Below are 21,317 nucleotides of genomic sequence, written 5' to 3' on the forward strand. Positions count from 1 at the left end.
GAAAACCAACTCCAAATGCTATCCATAAATTTATATTTTCAATCAATAAAAATAACGACCTCCAGTTAAAGTGCCCTTGAGTTTCAAGAACAGAAAAACATCTCTTGATTTGTCTTATCTTTTTTGTTAGCTGAAACTACAACCCACACAGACCCACACGCAAGAACACCGTAATTAAAATAGGAAGCCCACTCACACCTTCCATGGAGATACATCAATATGCAAAGGTCACCAAAGGGGACCCCTCCCCCGAGTCTATCAAAGAAGATAAAAGATTCCGAAGCCCAAGGGGAAGCTGCTGAAAACTGTCTGTTGGAAGCTCTCCATGCAAAGTTGCCAAAATTCACAGCACACATGCTCTGCATGACATTATCATATTGAATCGAAATGAAATGTGCCCATCAGATTTCCCCCTGGTAAGCAAACAAACTAATGATAACACATAACTTGATATTTCCTCAGAATCAGTAGCGTCTTCGCCTTTAGGTTTTGTTACTGTAAATCTTGACAAGTTTTGTCAAATGATGTTCAAAGTGCCAGAACCATGACTACAATGACAGAGGAATGTCTTTTGGGCTGGCAATTTGTGTACAGCTCTACACAGGCTCTTCATGCCTGTTCTCCACAGTGACCAGAATAAGAAACTACCCTAAGCCAAGAAGATTGACCCCTCAAGGGACCCAAGAACGAGTACATTTGGAAAAAGCGTCTTCTGGGTAACCAAAAATTATCTTGTCCCCTAAAGACTGGAAAGGTGGGAACCCCTTTCCTTGACAGTGAGGGAAGGGTCTTTGCTGTACTAGGAAGGCTCACTGGTGATCACCATGTACCACAGCCACCCCAGAAAGGGGAAGGAAAACACGCTCTAGCCTCATGTGCCACGTGAACTGGGGTGGCCACAGCAAAGGAGTGACATCGTGACCTGCCTGAGAAAAGAAGGCTCTGATAAGGAGGTTAAGGTGAAATCAAACCTTTTGCGGGTCAGAGGCAAGGTGGAGTAGCTTCGTCATGATGCCCCACAAACAGTGAAGTGCGCCCTATCCAGAACAAAACACTCGGTCACCTCACCCACTACAGTGCTCTCTAGCTCACCATTCAGCAGTCCTCTCCTCCTTCCCACTCCCCACTCCCACATCCAGGCAGGCATTCCTGAACTTTTCCTCCTCACCCTCCACCTCGTTGTCACTATCACTGCTCTGTGACAGACTCCTCTCGCTCTCGTAGAGTCCGACAGAAGCTTGCTACCAGTCTTCTTGGCTCTGGCCTTCACTCTCCAAAATGCCACCCCCCACACTACATCCTGAGTGGTCCATCTAAAGGACAAATGCAAGCAGGTCTCCTCCTGCGTGGCAAGCCTTTGATGGCTTCACGTCACCTACTCTGAAAAGTCAATGCTCCTCACCGTGGTATAAAACTGGGACTTAATGCTGTTTGTGATAACCAAGCAACAGACTCGCTTCAGATGCTCTGAGGCCGTGTGAACCATGCAGGGATCGTATCAGTTGTGACAGTCAGCGACACAGCACTGACAGAGCCAAAGGAGAAGCCCATCAAATAACATTCACCGGTCACCCCCAATACCCTTGGAAACTGCCACTGCACAATTAGAAACAAGTGTGCCAAATGAATAGCGATTCCACTGAGCATTTATTCCATGTAAATTTGTCTCCTACTTTAATAATCTGTCCCTTTTTCACCCTCAAGATATGAACCATCAATCCCCAAAGTGTAATCCTGGCTGTACACTCGGCATCACATGCAGATTCCTAGGCTCCCCTTGAGCCCTACGAAGCCAGGACCCCTATAGACACAAGACCTCAGAAACTCCCATATTTCCCATAGAATCTCCCTTATTTCCCAAGTTCTTCTATTTTTTGTCAACGCACACCAAAAGGTTAGTACCACTGATATGTACCATCTAAAGTATAATTTAGGCTTTCCCATATGTATTTCAGTCTGTCTGCATGTTTTGAAGTGGAAAGTGTTCAAAAGCTTTGAATTTTACCAGCCTGCCACAGATGAAAGATCCACCGAGCCTTATCAATAGGGTCTGCGGGCCGAGCTCTTTTCTCCTTCACTACAATGCGCTGTGCTCCTCCTTTGAGGAAAATGTGAGCCGCACCGGCCGATTACCTGCGTGGGCCATTTCAAGAGATTATGAGCTACTCTCTGAAAGGGCGGATAGAACAATCTATTGTAGCATTTTCACACTAACAATCTCAGGACACACCTGGGGTCTCATTCAAGATATTGTCACGAGAAGTCTTTACCTTCAAAGGTTATGAAATCACCCACGAAATTTTAAAGGGAAGACAAAGGCCGGGAAGAGGGAATTCAATCAAAAGTGCACGGGGCCATTCTGCCACAGTCTGGCTTTTCAGACTTGCCAAGCCCTAAAATGCTGCTTTGTCCAGCTCCGCTCTGTATTTTCTGTAGAATTGCTTGCTTTTGTGATCAAAACTTCATGTATTTTTAATATGTTCTCCCAAACTCCAATACATGAGCCTGTCTGGCCCTCCTTGGGACAGGGTAGGGTTGAAGGGCCGTGAGGGTGGCAGATGGGGACCCACGCCGCGGAGGCCGAGGCGGCAATAGAAATAGGTGCCCCCGTGCAAGGCCCACACCTTCTCGAGAGCACCTGGACACCCATCACTCCGCGTGAATGCTACCTCGGCCCGGGCGGTGCTGTAGGGTGGACAGTGGCTCACGCAGAGGCAGTTCTTCACATTCCTGGGCAGACCGGCGCTCCAGAGGCAAGGCCCCTGTCTGGGTCGCAGGTCGCGCAGCGAGCTTTTACTGCCTCAGTTTCACCAGTGGGATCAGTCATGGGAAACGGAGGGAGCCCAGGCCACAAGCTCACGTACGCTGGGGATTTATTGGCTGCCGTTTGGGGGGAGTCTAGGACATATGTTTTCCTGAACCTTTGTTTTGCCCGTGTCTCCCCAGACATTCTCCATATGCCTCTGTGAGAAACAGAGCAGAGAGGGTCAGGGAATGCAGAAACACGCCCTGGGTTCCTGGCGAGAGAGAGGAGAGGCAGGGATTTTTTTCTTCCATTAAGCCCTGCCCTGAGCAGAAAGAAATCATCTCTAAGCTCTTGTCTTGGGTGACATTTCCCCTGACACAGGGTTGCTTTTCCTCACCTGTCTAAACTAAGTAAAGAGGATCCAATATCCACTCAGTGCTGATCTTTTCAGCAGATACTCAAAGGATAAAGGAAGGATAATTTATTATTCTTCTGTTTAATCCCATAGAGTGGATTGTGAACTTCCAAACAGTAAGGCATTCTTCTGAGAAAAGAGCCCTCCTTATCAGTTTGGCCCTGGCCAAAATAACGATGACTTCATGTTGGCTTCGGCTTCAGGATGTATTTGTCTCCTGTCAGTAACTGACGTTCAGGACCACATGTATCTGCCTTCTAAGGAAAATCTGGAAAACGTGACAACCCAGCCTTCCTCAGGGCATGGCACTTCCCACTTTCTTGTGCTCCCCAAGTAACCCTGAAAACGAGAAGGGAAGGCTGGCCTTCTTCCCTTTCACTTGGCTTGGCTGGGGGTAGAAGTCCTTCAGGATAACCAGACATGCCAGACTTACTCAGAAGATATTTCTTTAATAAGGCCTAATATCCAGGTAGGTTTTGCATGCCTCATGAGTAGAAAAATTTAAATTGCTGTTAGATTGAATTTTAAGTACAACTTTTAGATGTAACTCCAGATTATTCATTTGTTTTTTCAAGCTAAACTTAGAGCTACCCTCTCTATGATTGGTCCACAGAGCTGTGGGGCATCCGTGCCATGCCACCTGCCCGTGAGGCTCAGGAGACACCAGATACCAAAGCAAACCAGCAATTTGGTGTGGTTTCACATGTGCCTGTTTCCTCCTGTGAGGACTCTGGAATCCTTAGGGAGGCCATCATGCTAGACGTTTCTCATTAAGTGAATGGTATCAAAATGGAGTTTCATTTCTGTGGCCTAGGTGTATATGCAAGTGCACACACACAACCACATACACATTCACAAACACATAGTCCATATATTTATTTATACAGGTGTATCTAAAATACACCCACCAATAGTACATATGTAATGAAACTATTCCCCAGAGAACATGGAGACTGATATTTCTCATCTTTATATTCCTTGCAGGGATATTCAGCTAATACGTACCATGTAGTTTTGGTTCCAACTATAATGCTCGATTTCTGAACTTATTAATTTAATCTATCTATTGAGCACCGACTGTGTTCCAATTACTCTAGGAGGCATCAGGATACCAAGATCCTTCCAAGAGCACACCATCCACTGAACTAAATATTTTGATCTTACAGATGAATTCATAAGAGTACTCTCAGATATTTAAGGCCGAACGGATAAGGGTTAGTAGACGAGTCCAAGAATTTTTTTTTTACTTTGCATGTAACCTAAGTATATACTGCTTGCTCAGGAAAGAAAATAATAGCAGTCTCTCAATCCTTCCCTTCTTATCTGTTTGTTTTCTAAGTCTTCGCTAGAGTATGAAATCCTTGGGGGCAGAAACCACGGCTCATTGGTTTCTGCATCCCTACCTCCCGGCACATGGCAGGCATTTATTGTCAACAGTCTGACCGACTTACTAAGTAAACCAATATAAAAATTTTCAACATTCAAAATATCTGAATAAAAACAGATAGGATGTGCCAAGAAATAAATCAAGTTCCCCTATCCTCCCCCAACCCCACTCCTAAAAGATATGTTCCATGGGAGGGCAGAAGAGCTTCCAACGTTGGGCTCGCTGGTACTAAAGTACAGGAATTTCAAGAATCCCTTCATCTCGCGATAGCTTTCAAATTTTTCTAAATAATACGGATGATGACAACATAAGCCATCCGTCCTGGCACTAACATACCAGTCCCAGGCTGGGGCTAAACAAGCAGAGCTGCAGGTCAGCCAGACTTTCCCATTATTCTTGTAGAGGCCGCTCATTCTTATAGCCAGGAGATTTGCTGTTATAAGTTCACTTGAGTGGCCTAAAGGGATGGAAATGAATTGACAGGATGGTAGAGAGGAGATTTTTTTTCCTTCTAATACAGATCCATAACTTTCATCTGGCTGAGATGCCTTTAAGAGTCATACTGATCGCTGATCCAAGCTAAGAAACTGTTACACCTGATGGGATCCCAAGGATGATTAGGGTCAGAGAAATAGAGTCACACGCTCAGAATCAGCTTTCACAGCAACATGCATAAGTGGATAATGCCAAGTGTGATACTAATTCTTTTTTTTTTAATTTATTTATTTATCCATGAGAGACACAGAGAGAGAGGCAGAGACACAGAGGGAGAAGCAGGCTCCATGCAGGGAGCCCGACATGGGACTCGATCCCAGGTCCCAGGATCAGGCCCTGAGCCAAAGGCAGAGGCTCAACTGGTGAGCCACCCAGGCGTCCCATGTAATACTAATTCTAGGTGGAGAGGACTAGCCTGTCTAGCCCTTTGTTTTGAGGTACAACCAAGAGACTAGAAAGAGCCAAAGAGCTGTGATAAAAAAGTGATCGAAGCATTGAATTTCCTGTGCAAGGTGCTCAGTCGCTCCTTTGGCTTCTAGCAAGGAGACATTCACATTTGAAGTGGTGGCTGCTCCAGTATGGGCCCCTGTGGAGCTATAATAAGTAGAATAACTCACCTACATGAAACATGGTGTGGATGAGAAAGATTTTTTTGTTTTGTCACTGAGTTGTGGGGGTTTCTTGGCTTGTTGTTATTACAGCATAATCTAGTTTATTCTCTCTGATACACTAAATTACTGGCAGAGCTAACAAACTAGGTTAGGGCCAAAGAACACCAAATGACAGTGCCACCAAGCCTCTGCACTTCTCTGTTTTGCTAGGAGAGAAGTGCTCACCAGCATGACATGGGGTGAAAAACAGAAATATGGATCCCTCCTTTACAACGCCATTGCATTTACATATAACGTATATAAAAGCTTGTATTTTATGCTCAGAAAATGTAGTAATTGTTTTTTTTTAAGTATTTTATTTTATTTTTTTTTATAGGCACACAGTGAGAGAGAGAGAGGCAGAGACACAGGCAGAGGGAGAAGCAGGCTCCACACACCGGGAGCCTGACGTGGGATTCGATCCCGGGTCTCCAGGATCGTGCCCTGGGCCAAAGGCAGGCGCAAACCGCTGCGCCACCCAGGGATCCCAGTAATTGTTAATTTAATTCTAACCACAAGAACCCTCTCCTTCTAGACATTTTTGGGCATGATGTGAGTATGGAGAGGAAGGGTCAACAGAACCTCGACCCACATTCAATCAATCATCCAACAAATATTTGTTTAGAAACGTATCATTTATCCATCACTATCTAAAAGTCCCTTCCTGAGCAAAGTTTATCAAGCTGAAGAGATGTCAGAGATGTAACCAGAGGCAGACTCTACTCAGCGGAAGCACAGGTTGCCATGGGAACCTTAGCGGAGCCACTTTCCCCAAGCCTGGGCATCTGGGAAGGCACCCTGGGGAGGGTGATGTGGAGATGGAGATCCGTGAGATAAGTCAGGTATAGTCAGGTAAAAAGAAGAGAAAACCCATGCTCATGGCAGAGAGACAGCCTGTGAGAAGGCCCCCAGGGAAAGAGGAGCATGGAGCACATAGACAACCTCAATGGCCAGAACAGAGGTGGTAAGGGGGAGGTGGCAGGACACAGGGCAGGAGGCATAAAAAGAAATCTGGTCATACCCAAGGAGCACCTAAATAGTCTTCCCAGCAAATGGAACTTCTTGGGCTCAGTTTCTTCTCCTTGTCTACAAGGGATAACTTGAAACAAAGCCCCGTGGAACACAGAAGACAGAAGAGTCTAGCTTCATGCACAGTCATTCAATAACTTGCCACAAAGCTAGCTTACAGGAAGCAGGGGCTGAATCCTGTGGTATTATGGTGCTCTATGATGTCAGAAAGACATTCTTCTCTCCCCTCCTACCTTCCCATCAGCTTCATGGAACCCATAATCACAGACTGCAAACCATCCAAGAGATGCACTGCTCGAAGGGAATCTCTCTGCCTGGCAATCAATGCCCCCTGGTTGCTGACATTGTGAATGGAATTTCTGTCCCTTTCCCTCCCCATTTTCAGTGCTCTGGAACCCGGGAAACACATGCACTGTTTGTGCACATAATGTGAGGAGATAAACTTATCCCCTTCCCTGTCTCACTCCCTGCAGATGAACATCTAAATATACACAAGAATTCCCTCTTTGCTTTTAGATTGGCCCAGCTCTCCTTGCCCAGGAGGAGAATTTGACTCATCATGTCCTGCCAGGTCCAAATGATTTCTGACTAGCTTGCCCACACCACTGAAAAGCCTAGAGGATTTAGAGATATGGCAAGGTCTTCTTATGGACATTGACTCCACTGACTTGGCACACCCATACCAGAGGTTTGCACAGAAACTTGACACCCAGAGCCAATAAAGTCTGTGCCATCAAAAGCAAGTCAAAACACAATGGTATCCAGCAAAGCAGCCAACAGATTGTCAGTCTGTCCTCTTAAGTGAGAGTTTTGCAGAAGAACGGCAAAGAAGCTTGAGAAGGAGCCAGTCAGGGAGTGAGTTCCACAGGCCCCCACACCGCCACTGCTGCTGCTGCTGTTGGAAAAACACATTCCGGCATCTGGCCTCTGAGCCCTGCAGCTGTCAAGTGACCACATGTGCGACCGTGAGGGCCTCTGAAATGTACAACCGAACGGGGAGTGGGGGCAGGTACAGAGGTCACGCCAGCGCCTGAGGCCCAGCCAAGGCCACCTGGGCAGCTGACATGGGCCACTTTCCTTGTGCAGTCAAGGCTGGGTTTAAGAAATGCCAACCTTGTGTTTGGAGGAAGATACACTCTCTGGATTATAGAGGATTCTTTTCCAGTCATTCTGTAATCTATTCATGAGACACAGGGGCTGGGGGACAGATCTCCAAGAATAACCCCAGAGTGGGGCTGAAGAGAGGCTGACAGCCATTGGGAACTCTGAGAAAACACAGTAAAGACCCAAGATCAGCACACTGCTTCTACCCAGATTCAAGAACAATCTCCCACTGAGGCTGCACTCTTGAAGAGTTGCTTCCCTGACCCATTCACTTGATAACATGGCATTTCCGCATTCACAGGACCCTGCTTCCTCGAGAGAGAGAGAGAGAGAGAGAGAGAGAGAGAGAGAGAGAGAGGCAGCCTGTTGGCTTCTCCTCCTAAGGCCTTGTCACCAGGTTTGGAGCAGTGTGATTCTCTCCCCGAGAATAACCCCTGGCGGCCACAGACTGGGGAGTGCAGAGCAAGAGGAGCGGTGGCCAGATGCAGCAGATGAATTTCCAGTCTGTTATTTCCAGGGAATGACTCCACGAAAATTGTTTGTGAACTGGGCAGAGGAAATCACCGTTGCAAGAATAGAGCACTAGATCTTCTTGGTTGTTATAAATCTGTTTCTCAGCCACTCTGACTTAGGTAGAGCACTAGATCTTCTTGGTTGTTATAAATCTGTTTCTCAGCCACTCTGACTTAGGTATAGACTAACCCAAAAAATTACCAAAAGATTGTCATCTTGTGTGAACAGATGCAGAAATATCATACCCTTTAAGGCATTTCTTTAAAAAAAAAAAAAAAAGATTGGCTTACCACTTAAATTCAAGCATCCTCAGAAGAAAAATGGAAACCACTACTTCCATGTGACACTGTCCAAAGTCTCTGCAAAGGGGAATACAGGATACGGCTTAGACTTGCAAAGTTCTGCTGCATCAGACAGCAAAGGAGACGATGGATATTAAAGCAACTGCTCAAGACAAGATCCAGCCTATGTTTAAAATAAGAGGTGGATTAATAACAGGCGTCCGCGAAAGGGTCTGGACATAGTGGGGAGTGGTCAAAGACCCTCAAAGGTCCTCTGAGTGGACACAGGGCCACGTGACAGAGGCTTCTTCACATTTGGCACTGGCCGGTTTGGGAGTTCACCTTAAGTCAAGACTTGGGCAGGCTAAGGAAGCAAATTAAAATATGGCAAGTCATGAGTTATTATTATCTGAACTTAGTTAGGATGGAGAAGCCCTACAGAGAGCGTGGTCAGTTTCCTTTCTGGAAGTCCTATCTTTGACTTATGAAGTCACTGACACCTCCTCTGCTTGTGCTGAGGTCCAAGAATGATGGGAGTCTGGGAAGGAGGAATGAGAGGTTAATCTCACATCGATTTTAGAGTCTTTGTGGTGGGGCGCGGCGGGGCACGGGGTGGAGAACAGGTAAATTTTTCCTACCTTTTTTTTTCTTCTATCTTTAAATTCAGATCTAGTGGGTAGGGTGTGAACAGGCCTTGGAGAAGGGTCTCCGATGGAGGGGGCCAGCTGTTGAGCCAGCCCAGTAGAAGGGGCCAAGCTCTGCCTGCACTCCAAAAGGTCTTGGGGTGAGCTCCTTGCATTTCCAACAGAGGTCCTTACCAAAGGCTCTCTGAGACTGGGCAGCAGGGCGGCCCCCACAGCAGGAGCCATGCAAAAGTCACCGTGCCTTTGTCCCAGGACTGACTGTCCTTGACTCTGTGCGGCAAGCAAACTGAGATGCTGCCTCCTTCATGAGGCTGTACTCTGCCTCGGTCAGTCTGCACTGCGGGGGATGTTGAAGCCAGAGGATCAATTTGTTTCTCTGCAAAGAGCTCTGAAGCCAGGTGGGAGGGCCCAACGTGGCCACAGAGATGCTCCAGCACTTCTCACTCTGTAAAAATGAGAATGATTCAGGACAAAAGGAGGAAAAACATACATTCATGCAAGATAAAGATTTAGAACCCATGCGGGAAAGTTATGATCCACAAAGTAACCATAATTTAACCACATTACATGCCTGAATCAAGCCATAAATTTAATAGCATGTATTTACAAAGTAATGGAAGTCCACATATCACATTTTCAAAAACAATTCCGCAAATCTGAAAGGAGATTAATTTGACTGCTGGACATTCCTCCGAATATTTTTCTACTTGTGAAATTAAATTCTCTTCCTCACTGGAGCATTGATGTGGAGGCTTTATAGACGCATTATAGAAAATATGTGGAACAGGTGAGGGGCTGTCAGAGGGGCCCTGAGCCATTGTCTTTACAGAGGTCAGATTTTCCGTGAGTTGAATGGGCTGACAAATCCTGCCTGCTGCATTCTGTAACCGCGCGGCGTATTACTAATGTTACACAATGGGAGTAGTCATGCAATTTAACACCAGGCTGTAATGCACTCACAGCAGAACACTGAGGGTTAACTTTAAAAGACCTGATTCTGGTGCGCTTAGCTTCTCAAAGAATGTAGTGCCAACTTCACTTTTGTTTCTGGGAGGGGGAGGGAACAAAATCTATTTTCTTGATTTCCTCCTATGAGTCTACTGGCCATCTTGTGGAATCAAACATCTGTTGCCCTAAAAAATAGAAGGATGAAACTTTTACGTGTTCTCCTTTCATTTTTTAGAAAGTCTTAGTACCTTAGTGCCGATGCTTACAGTACCAGGCTACAGGTATAGGAAAATAAACTGATAGGACAAAAGTTCTAGAGGCTTGTAATCCCATGTTATGGAGCTATTGCACAAACTGAATTCGTACGGAGGCAGAGGGCATGGGGGGTGTGGCGCAGAGATGTCAGCAGCACCTCCCAACATCAATCACTTCAGCAAAGGCTGGAACTAACCAGGAGAGGAACTAACTCCCTGAGTGACCCAGGCAATCCCCCAAGTTCCTGGATTTAGCTCAAATCACACCTGATTTTTGCAAGCCCCTGAGTATCCTCACGGTGGGAAATAAGGGCACTTGTAAACCTCCCATTTAGTTGATTCATCCACACCCTTTCTTTCCCAAGATTTACAAAAGGTCCAGGACCAAAGCCTAGATCTTCCCAACCAGAAGAGAGGCCACTAGAAAGAACCAATAGGTTGTAAGCCTTTCATGGACAAGGAGAGGAATCTACTGCTAACCAACAAGAATGGGAAAGAGTGAACAAGTGAACAAATGGGTTGGTTGGCAGACTTTTTGCAGAGGAAATGATCAATATGTCCAGCATATCATATTAAGCACTAGAAATGCAAAGAGGTGGAGGTAGAGAAGACGGGGAAAGAAGCTATCGGTGGGAGGGACGTGGAGGGTGTGTCCTTACTGCTCTTCTTACCAAGGCTGCCAGCGCCTGCCCACAGGTTTCCTGCCCAGCAGCAAAAAATGCATTTCTGCCTCAGTTGCAGTTAAAGAAAGTGATGGAGGAAAAAATGAGACTTGGCAAAAATGCCTAGTGCTGAGTGCACAGAAGCATCTAATCAATGAGATTTGATTAAAAGGGTGAATTTGAGCCAGAGGAAACAGTGAGTCAAGTGTTGACAGCAGCAAAAGCATCCTCAGAGGGATCCAGTGCTGAGAACTTCTAGCTCTTTCCTCAGGGCCCTGGGGTCATCTGGGTGTGCATGCCTCTTCCCTGCCCCAATACCTTCTTGTAGCTAAATAAGATTTGACAGAATGATGCTGCCTGACTGCTCAGGCATAGGTCCCCCTTGGAGAACCTTGGTGAGGTCCCCATTCATTTTTTCTGTAGTGTTTATTAAATGCCTACTATATGTCAGAGAAATCAGACCACAACCAAAGTTACATCCTCAGGCTTTTACATTCAGAAACTCACAATGTTATTAGGTTTACTCCAGAAGACAATTTATTTTAAATCTTCATTCACTATCAAGACAGGAGAATGACACTTAACTTAGAATGTCACTTTATCCATTTAAATACAAGATATTTAAAGTGACCACAAGATCTCAGACCCTGGCTATTCTAAGGTGGTCCATGGAGCCATAGCATCAGCAGCACCTGGATCTCATTAGAAAAGCAGACACCTAAGCTCTACCCCAGACCTACTGAATAAAAACTGCAGCTCAACAAGATTCACAAGCAATGCTTATGCACATAGAATTTTGAGAAACAATGATCTAGAAGAGTAGATCTCAAATGTCGGTGTACATTGGAATCACCTGGAGAGATTGTTAAGCCAGATGGGTAGGTTCCAGCCCCCAGGTTTTTGACTTGGAGTGTCTGGACCCAAGAGCTTGCACTCCTCACAACTTTCCAGGGACCACACTTTGAGAACTACTGATCCAGAGCACCCTCCATAGCACCCTAACACCATGAAGCCTGACTTAATTCTGTGGCTAGAGATTAAAAAAAAAAAAAAAAAAAAGTAACCTAAAGTGTTCTCAGTTGAACTGTATCAGAATCACCTCGGGGATTTTTCCAGAATGTCGTGGTGCTTGTCCCCAACATGAGATTCTATGTGCATGTCTCGGAATAATGGGGGTGGATTACACCGTATCACATCAGCAGGAAACTTAAGAATATCAAGGACAAAAAGAACATTTTCCAAAAAGAAATAATGAACTGATTGAATTTCTGAAAATTTTCTTAAGGTTCCTTAAGGATTAGAAGCAGAAGGACAGCTTTGTCATTCCAAAGTGTCAGAGTGAACGATCATTGAAATGTGCAGGTGCCCATCTATTTAAAGCTTCAAACAGTGCTTCTTAGCTTTTACTCAAAAAGTAAATACACTTTCAAAAAAACAAAACAAAAAAAAAAAGTAAATACACTTTCTTTTTTCTTTCTGCTTTTACTCAGCATTCTTGATATAAAACCCTATAACCTCATCATTCTATCATTCCTGCATGTCTACACTAAATATAATTACTGATCACAAATACAATTTTTGATTTTCCTTCTTCTTGTCCTTGGCCATCCATTGGCCTTGCCGGCCACCTCCATAAGCTTTGGGCCCAATGCCCATCAAAGTGCAGATTCTGGTTTCACCATGCCCATCAGCTGTGTGATTTGGATAAAGATGTGGGGGAGAACCATGGCATGGTGAAAGTCAAAGAAGGGCTGGAGCAAGACAGGAATGCCTACTCACTCCCACAACGGGAGGAGGTAGCTGGTATGGCTGTTGATTGGGACTGACAGGAGGGTCCAGTTCCAGTGTATGTTTAGAAGATGTACCTGCTCAGATCACACTTTTTACACTTTTTTATTGTCGTTCTATCTTAAAAACATGTTTATCTGAGTGCCTCCCCTGTATTAATGTTACAGGTACACTTGCAATAAGTGTATCAAACAGCATCTAAATATCATTGTAGCTAAAAATAACTCCAGAATTCCTTTGGGACACACCCTGCCCTGCCCTAGACAAATGGCCATGGACATGGAAAGTCCTGTGTCGACCCAAGTTCCACCTGATGTTCAAACACCTGTTTCCACCCATTGCTTCTTGGAACCTCTTCCTTCCTCCTGTGACGCAGGCTTCTCGAAAAACTTGCACAATCATAGAACTCAGATTGGCATTCCTTCCCCATCTCTTGCCTGCCAAAAACTGTGATAATGATGCATTTGCTATCTCTTTCCATCCTTCACTTTACAGCCTACTGGGGCAGACTTTGCATATTTATCCATAATCCACATCACCAATCTATCTATAATCCACATCACCTCTAAATCTGTCTCCTTCTCTACTTGGGAAGAATCTGCTAGCAGGAAGAACAGAATACATCCTATCCAAAAGGACTATCAAAGAATTCCTGACTTCTTGGGGGCCCTGGGTGGTTCAGTTGGTTAAGCATCTGCCTCTGGCTCAGGTCATGATCTCAGGGCCCTGGGACTGAGCTGCACATCGGGCTCCCAGCTCAGCGGGGAGCCTTCTTCTCCCTCTCCCTCTGCCCCCACCCCCATTCATGCTCTCTCTCTCTCTCTCTCTCTCTCCCCCAAATAAATAAATAAATAAATAAATAAATAAATAAATAAAATCTTAACAATAAGAAAAGAGTTCCTGACTTCTTTCTCTCATTGAAAAACTTGCCATTTGCTAAATATTAGACCTTACTAATCTGGGATCCCAGAATTGTCCATACAACTCCATGTGAAAACCCCAAGTTTGGCTTTTGATGTTTCTTAACATTCTGATTTCTAGAAAGTCCCTTGAGTTTCTGGCCAGTCCCACCATGAGCTTCAGGGTCCATCTTGACACCAAGCCCCCATGTGACCACCCACCTAACATATGATCAGCACTCGAGCTAAGTTCATGACAGGCCTCTTTGCCTGTGGCAGCTGGCAATCTTTTCGCCTGTTCTCTGTTTCCCACAGAAATACACAGCTGGCATCTGTGATTGCAATTCCAAGCCCCTCTGAACACCACCATACAGCAATGCAAATGATGAGGACTCCACCATGTCTGTTCAGGTCCTACGTGGTGTTCCCTGCCCTTCCTGGAGGGTTATAGCCAGCCACCCCCACGCCACGCGCATTTCTGAAAGTTCATAATCCCATGTATTGGCTCAAAGCCTCAGCAATTAGTCTCAAGCAGCCCTGTAAATGAGCACCTGGCGAGGTGTCCTAGATCTCGTGAAAGGCACAGCGCGTCAGGGAGATGCTTATTATATCGTGCCTCCCCCTTCTTTGTTAAGGCTGTTTGGGTTTCATGGAAACCGGTGCACACAGGAAAATGCAGGCAGCTGTCCCGGTCCCTTCGGCTCGCACCAGTGCTCCTCTCGAGCTATAGGAAGCATGTGAGCAAACCCCTTCCACTTCTGGGGCCCCCCAGAAACATGCCCTGGATTGCAGCATTTAACATCGCCAGCAATGTTGAGGAAACACTAGAGCGCCCGGGACGACAGGCCTCGGAGTCCGCCACCAGTAGCAGAGGGGATTTTGCCTCATTCTGGTTTGGTAGGACATGTGCCAGGGGGACCTGGACAAATTGAGAACTGCAGAAGGAAAATACGGTGCAGGAGGTAGGACCGGAGTGCTTTGGGTCCCGAGAGCAGAAGGGCCGGTTAGGAGCGGCGAGGTGAGGGCCCCTGAGTTTGACGACGGGGCCCTAACAGCCACCAGAAGCACTTCAGGTCAGCACTGAACGTTCAGTGCTCCCCATGCAGAAGGGACGGCGGCCCTTGAGTTCCTGCATCCACACAGACCACCCTGCAGAGCTCAAGAACAGGACTTAAGGCATGAAAAAGAGTAAGAACCGCCACCAACATCTGGTTTTTCCCTTCGCCCAAGTCCCGCCTTCCACCTTGTAAGATCTGAGATGTGACACCACAGGGTGGGTCCCAGCGTTCCAGCGCTGGGTCCCAACCATGCCACCAGCACATTCTCGAAGAAGTCACAGCTAAATATCTGGTCTCTAATTTTCTCCGATGTAAACCGGTCCCAACTCTGCAACCAGAGGCTGCTCATAAGCCCAGAAGGTGGCTGTACCAGGAATCCTGCTCCCTTCCAATGGGCACTTTCCAGAAACTCATGTGTTGAAGGGCTGGAATTTCTCAGCCCCCACCTCTCCTCTCCGGTAGCCCTGCCCTGAGGCCTCCCCACAGCCCAGTGCAGACTTCCCATTAACCTTCCCCTCAGTCACACCCTGTGTGTATCAGGAGTCTTGAGAGCAGACCCACTTGCTTTTTCCACTTAGCCCTTTGCTTTGTCCACACCATGCAGAAAGGTGGTTGTTGAGTGAGACAACACTCCGGCAATGAGGCGAATGAGGATGGAGCGGAGTAGACCCTCTCACCCCAACCCAGACGCCCAACACCCATGCTGGGTCCTGAATGCGGAACATGGTGCTCCTATTGATTTCCTAACTTTCCTGTGTTCCGAGAGCCTGGACCTAAAGCTTCAACAGGTTCGGCCACAAGAAGACAGATGGTCTGCATAGCAGCAACAAGTTAGTAAGGCTTTGTGGGGAAGCCAATCCCCCAAATATGCTGGGGCTGAATCACGCAAGAAATTAATGTCTAGTGAGAATAAGTGTTAGCCTCACACCCAAGGGCAGGGATGTGCCAGTGGATGCTGACCCTTATCCACGCTCCCCTTGTCCCTCTTCCCTCTGCATATACCCTTCCTCATCCTCCTCCTGCTCCCCCCATTTCTCTCTTTCCCTCTCCCCCTCCCACCTCCCCCTCAGGCTCTTGTATTCTCTAAACCCTGTCTCCCTTCTCTTGGGGCTCTGAGGAGCAGGTGCCCTCGGACTCTGATGTCATCTCAGGAACAATGGAATACAGAGAATCTGGACTCACAGATAGAGGTAACCCCAGACTCCCTAGGGGCCAACTACAATTGAGGCAGGCCAAGTTGGTGCCTGTTCCTCCTTCTACCAACAGACCACCTGGGCTGGGAAGGACCGCTGAGGTGCTCACTGTAAGCTGAGAAAGAAAAGAAAAAAACAGGAAGAAGGCTCCCACTTATGAGCCGTTCTCTAATAAAAGGTAAGTGACATTGAAATATCATGAGCCAAACACAGAAAAGAGAAGGTAGGACTATAGGAAGAGAGAAACAATAAACTTGTAAGTACAGCTAATATATGTTCAAGGCTTAACAAGCTAATGAAAAAGAAAAGGAGACTAGGGCAAAGGCAGGCTAAGAACTCTGACATAACTCCGTGAGGTCATGTGCTTAATCAGAGACAGATACGTATGTGGGGCTCTGCCCTCCTTCTTCCTATGGTAGCAAACCTCTTCATATTGGCACCACCAGGAGTTTCTCTGTCCATCAAAAATCAAAGGACTATCCATGGGGCTAAAACCCTGCTCTAGGCCAGAGTGGTACGGAAGCTATTATCACCAACAAGGATGGGGATTCTCTAGGACGTCTTCAAATGGCGTAACCAAAAGAAATGACTGTGTTGCAGGCTGGCAGATAATATGAGAATCAAGACAGGTGGGTATGCATGCATGTGGAGGGGGCATGCGTGTATGTGTGTGTCTGTATGTCTGCATGTGTGTATATGTGTGGCTGTATGGGTATGTGTACGTGCGCATGTCACATATGGAGGTGTGTGTGTGTGTGTGTGTGTGTACTTTGAAGACACAGAGTACATGTTCCTGCCTCATCACACCCACATCCACATTGACATACTTTAATCTAGCTCTTACTGAAACCCACAGGCACCTGCAAGGGACCCAGCACTTGCCAAGTCACCAGCGCTGCCACACAGCTCAGAGACAAATACTCGTGGTAAAGTCATTTGTTCCAGACAGTCTGTGTCCTTAATGGAAATGCCAAAAGTGCCTTGAGGTGGGCAGCCTGGGGTGTATCCTACTCAGGAAATCTCATCAGATTGCTTCAAGATTTCCTTAGCCTTCACTCAAAATACTAACTGCATTGCAACTGTATGAAAATTGAATCCACAAACTAGATAGGTCTGCTTTGAATTTTTATGTAATTGGAAAAATGAAATAAATTCCTTAAAATTTGATTCTGATTTGCCCTAGACTTTTATGGATTTTGTAGCTAATCAACTAAGATAGCACTTATTTCATTCTTCCCTTAAACCTGTGTAATATGTATATCCTTTATTGGTGAATAAAGATGATTGATAGATATTCATATTTTCAGGGATTGCTGTTATTTAAACTTAGGTTATTTATCTACATTTTTATCAAATAGGAATAAGAAGTAATAGCAACTATTTAACTGGCCATTAACATACTTAAAATGCTCTGGAGATTTATGTAGTGATTTAAAAAATAATTACAATTTTTTGCTTTGTCTAGAACATTAGGGAATTTTTTCATTCATTTTGAGAGTTGTAAAAGCCAAAAAATTAAAAAGAAGAAAAATGATTTCCCTAGGGCAAACCCACTTAACACAGCAACTACCGACTATGGGATTTGTGCATAGGGACAAATGAACAAGACTTAAACAGAAGAAAGAAAACAAAAAACGAAGGAAATCTACAAACCTTATTGAAACAAAAGGGAAGGAAATGTGACTTAAGACAGAACCATCTTAGCTAGATCCTCCAGTCATCTTTTAAGCCACACAGATGGCCTATATGTTCACAGTATTTGGGCATGAAGGCTAAATTAAATCAAATAAATGATATAGGTTCCAAATTTACTGCAGCAGAACTAAATTGTACCCGTTGGTTTTTTTGTTTTTAACGTAAGGCAAGATGCTTGGTTTGAAGCTGTAGGCTATGGTTGACATTCTCACGATTTTACACCCTTTCTTCTGAGGCAGTGTTGCCCTCACGGTGGTCCTCCAAACGCCTCCTTTATCCACCTCTTTCTGAGGCAAGTTCCTAGCTCATGGGACTTCTTGCAGCCTTTGGGACGAGACTAGAAATTTTTAGTTAGAAAAACTTAGCCCTTTGGCGAGCAAATGCAAGCTGGAAGTTTGGGAGCACAATGCTACACAGCACCAGATTTCTTTTTACCTCTTTCAGACAACTCATTTTCAATTTGCAACAAATAATTTATAGTTAGAACTTAATGCCTGCTAGACCATGGTCATTGGAAACATATGTCGATCCTGTTGTGGCTTCAGAAACAATCAGAAGTCATTTTATTTCCCATTTCAAAGACCAAAACAGTAGCTTACATTTTTAATACATAACCAATTGTTTAAAAACATCTGGAGAGCTATACCTTTCTGAGTTTATAGGCAGATTCTTTCTTTAAAGGCAAATAGGAAAATCTTATGAGGTCTCTTTCCTACAGATCCAATACTCTCCACTCTGCCGGTAGAATTCTTTTGCCTGTGTTACTCACTGTTTCCATATTATTCAGACTCAGAGATACATCAGGAGTATAATGCCATTGCAAATAAAAATTATTCTGCCTTGGATTACACATTAAATCTCACACTTTTCTTCACCATCAAGTGCCATCAAACACACACATAAGCACACATGCAGACCCAGATGGCAAAGAATACACTTGGGTTGATGGCAGCCCCATAGGACTCTCCATTGACCCATTCCATTCTTTCAGGAAGAACCAATGGCACTCACAAACATGGACTCTGTTGCAGAGAGTCCTTCCCAGAGAGTGACAAGTCTACAATAATCAGCATGTCAAAATGTCTGTTCTGTAAGATGTTCTGTAAGATGTAAGGGAGTGAGTGTGTGTAAATTTTAAAAGAAATTCATCCATACATTTGCAACTGTTCTCCAAAGTCTCAACTTTGTACAATTGAGTCTTTCTTCAGACAACCAAAAAAAAAACCTTGGCTGATTCAAAGCTAACTTTCGGTGACATTATTCTTCTATATTAATTATCTTAAACCTTTCCAAATTAAGTGTAAAAAGCAATCTATCATCAGAGCATGGTGGTAATATTATGAGTTGTGGAATTGGTGAGGATTTAATGACCTAGAAAATTCTCTGGGATCTTGTTTTTGAAAAGTTGGTTTTCAAATGGTCTCTATAATAGCCCCAGTTCAGGGAGCCAGTGCTGTTGGCAGACAGCACCTTTCTGTTCATCTCTCTCAACATTTTTAGTTTCACTCTCCAACTGAAGGATGTTTCTCCACTACCTGCAGGTATAGCATAATACTCCTGGATTTTCCTCTTCAACCGACATCACTATTACCTTAAGGAGAAGACTTTCAGCTCCTGTGCACCGAAGTATATTTGTTTTCAAAATACTTCCATCAAACCAGGACAACAATTACTGTTAAGGTCTCAGCATCCATCTCCAAAGTTGATGCCCCGTTGATATTCTCATACGAAGGTGCCACTGAGAGGTCCAGTGAATGAGGAAGAGTCCTGCCCACACGTCACCCCAGCTAACGCAGTCCCTTGGTTAAGACTCAAAATTGCATCCCACCAAACTCCATATGATTTATAACGTGCCCTTCCTCAGTCGTGCTCTGTCCAATACTGTGCTGAATCTCCGGTGGGGCAGCCAAACTGATTGGTGAATTTGTCTTCAGCCTGGCATCACTTTGTTTGCTACTTTCATTACATTTACATATGACCAGCTATAAAACCAATTTGAAGAAAGTTTAGGAATGCCCCAATTCCAGAATTACATACAAGGCTAAAACAAACATGATGAGAAGGTTTGTCCTAATTCCTACTTTAAGACACTGGCGATCAGCCCTCAAATCACTAGTTCATTTCTTCCCTTTTTCTAATGCTTGAAGCTGCTGAGACTGACCAACAGTTCTCTCTCTTTGTGGTCACTTCATTTTCTTTTTTTTTACTTTTATTTTTTATTTATTTATTCATGAGAAACACAAAGAGTGAGGCAGAGATGTAGGCAGAGGGAGAAGCAGGCTCCCTGCAAGGGAACCCTATGTGAGACAGGACCATCATAACCCAAGCCAAAGGAAGATGCTTAATCACTGAGCCACCCAGGTGCCCCTCTTTGTGGTCACTTTAAATCTATGATTTTTTTCCCCTGTTCCCCCCAGCAATCTCTATACTCACACACATTTCTGGGCAGTTACTAAGGTTCTAAGATCTTTCTCTGCAGACTCTTTTACCTTACCCTTTAGGCTACCTCTATCCTTTGACTCTTGGTGGCCAAAATGGTGGGTGACCACAGAAGGAACCTCTAAAGTTTGGAGAGAACCTTGGATGACAAAAGTTATGAAGGTTAGTGAATATTGGCAAAATTACACAAGCTCCCTTTTCCCACTTTAATTCATTCCTCAAGTACCTAATAAAATGTAAGAATATTTGCTAACATATTTTTGACACTCAGATAGCTAACTGCCCCCTTTATAGGGCCTTTTCTCTATAACAACTCATTCCTAACATGTCCAAAACCAAACACACACAGACCCATCAGGAGTCACTCCAGTGCTCAGTCCAGAAACCAAGGACTCATTCTTAATTATAGTTGACCCTTGAACAACACAAGTTTGAACTGTGCAGGTCCACTTATATTTAGATTTTTTAAAAATCAATGCAATACAGTACTATACATGTGTTTTCCTTATGATTTTCTTTTCTCTAGCTTACTTTATTGTAAGAATATGGTGTAGCATACATAGAACATTCCAAATGTGTGTTAATTAACTGTTTATGCAATGGGTAAGGCTTCTGGTCAACAGTGGGCTATCAGTAGGTAGGTATGGGGGGAATCAGAAGTTAGACTCAGACTTCCGCCTGCAAAAATCGGTGCCCCTAATCCTCACGTTGTTCAAGGGTTCACTGTATTGTCTTTCTCTGAAAACTCCCACCCAGTCCACTAACAATTCTGTCTTCAAATTATAACCTAACTCTGATTGCTTTTCGCCATCTCCACTTCTACCATCCTGATCCAACCACCACCATCTCTCACCCGGATAGTTACAATAGCCTCCTAACAGAGCTCTCAGCTTTATTTCCCAAAACAATCCAGGAACTTCCATCCCAAAGAGAGAGAAGCCAAAGTCCTCGCCATGATCTGCCCACCTACCCATCCTCACCCAATACCTACCTCACACCAGGTCTCCCTGCCTCCCACATACTACACTCTGTGCAGATTTGCAAAAGTATCAAGTCAGCTCCTACCACCAGACCCTTATGTTTCCCATTGCCTCTGTTTTGAAGGCTCTTCCTTCAG

Source organism: Canis lupus, chromosome 25, assembly GCF_011100685.1.
Source record: "Canis lupus familiaris isolate Mischka breed German Shepherd chromosome 25, alternate assembly UU_Cfam_GSD_1.0, whole genome shotgun sequence".
NCBI lineage: Eukaryota > Metazoa > Chordata > Mammalia > Carnivora > Canidae > Canis > Canis lupus.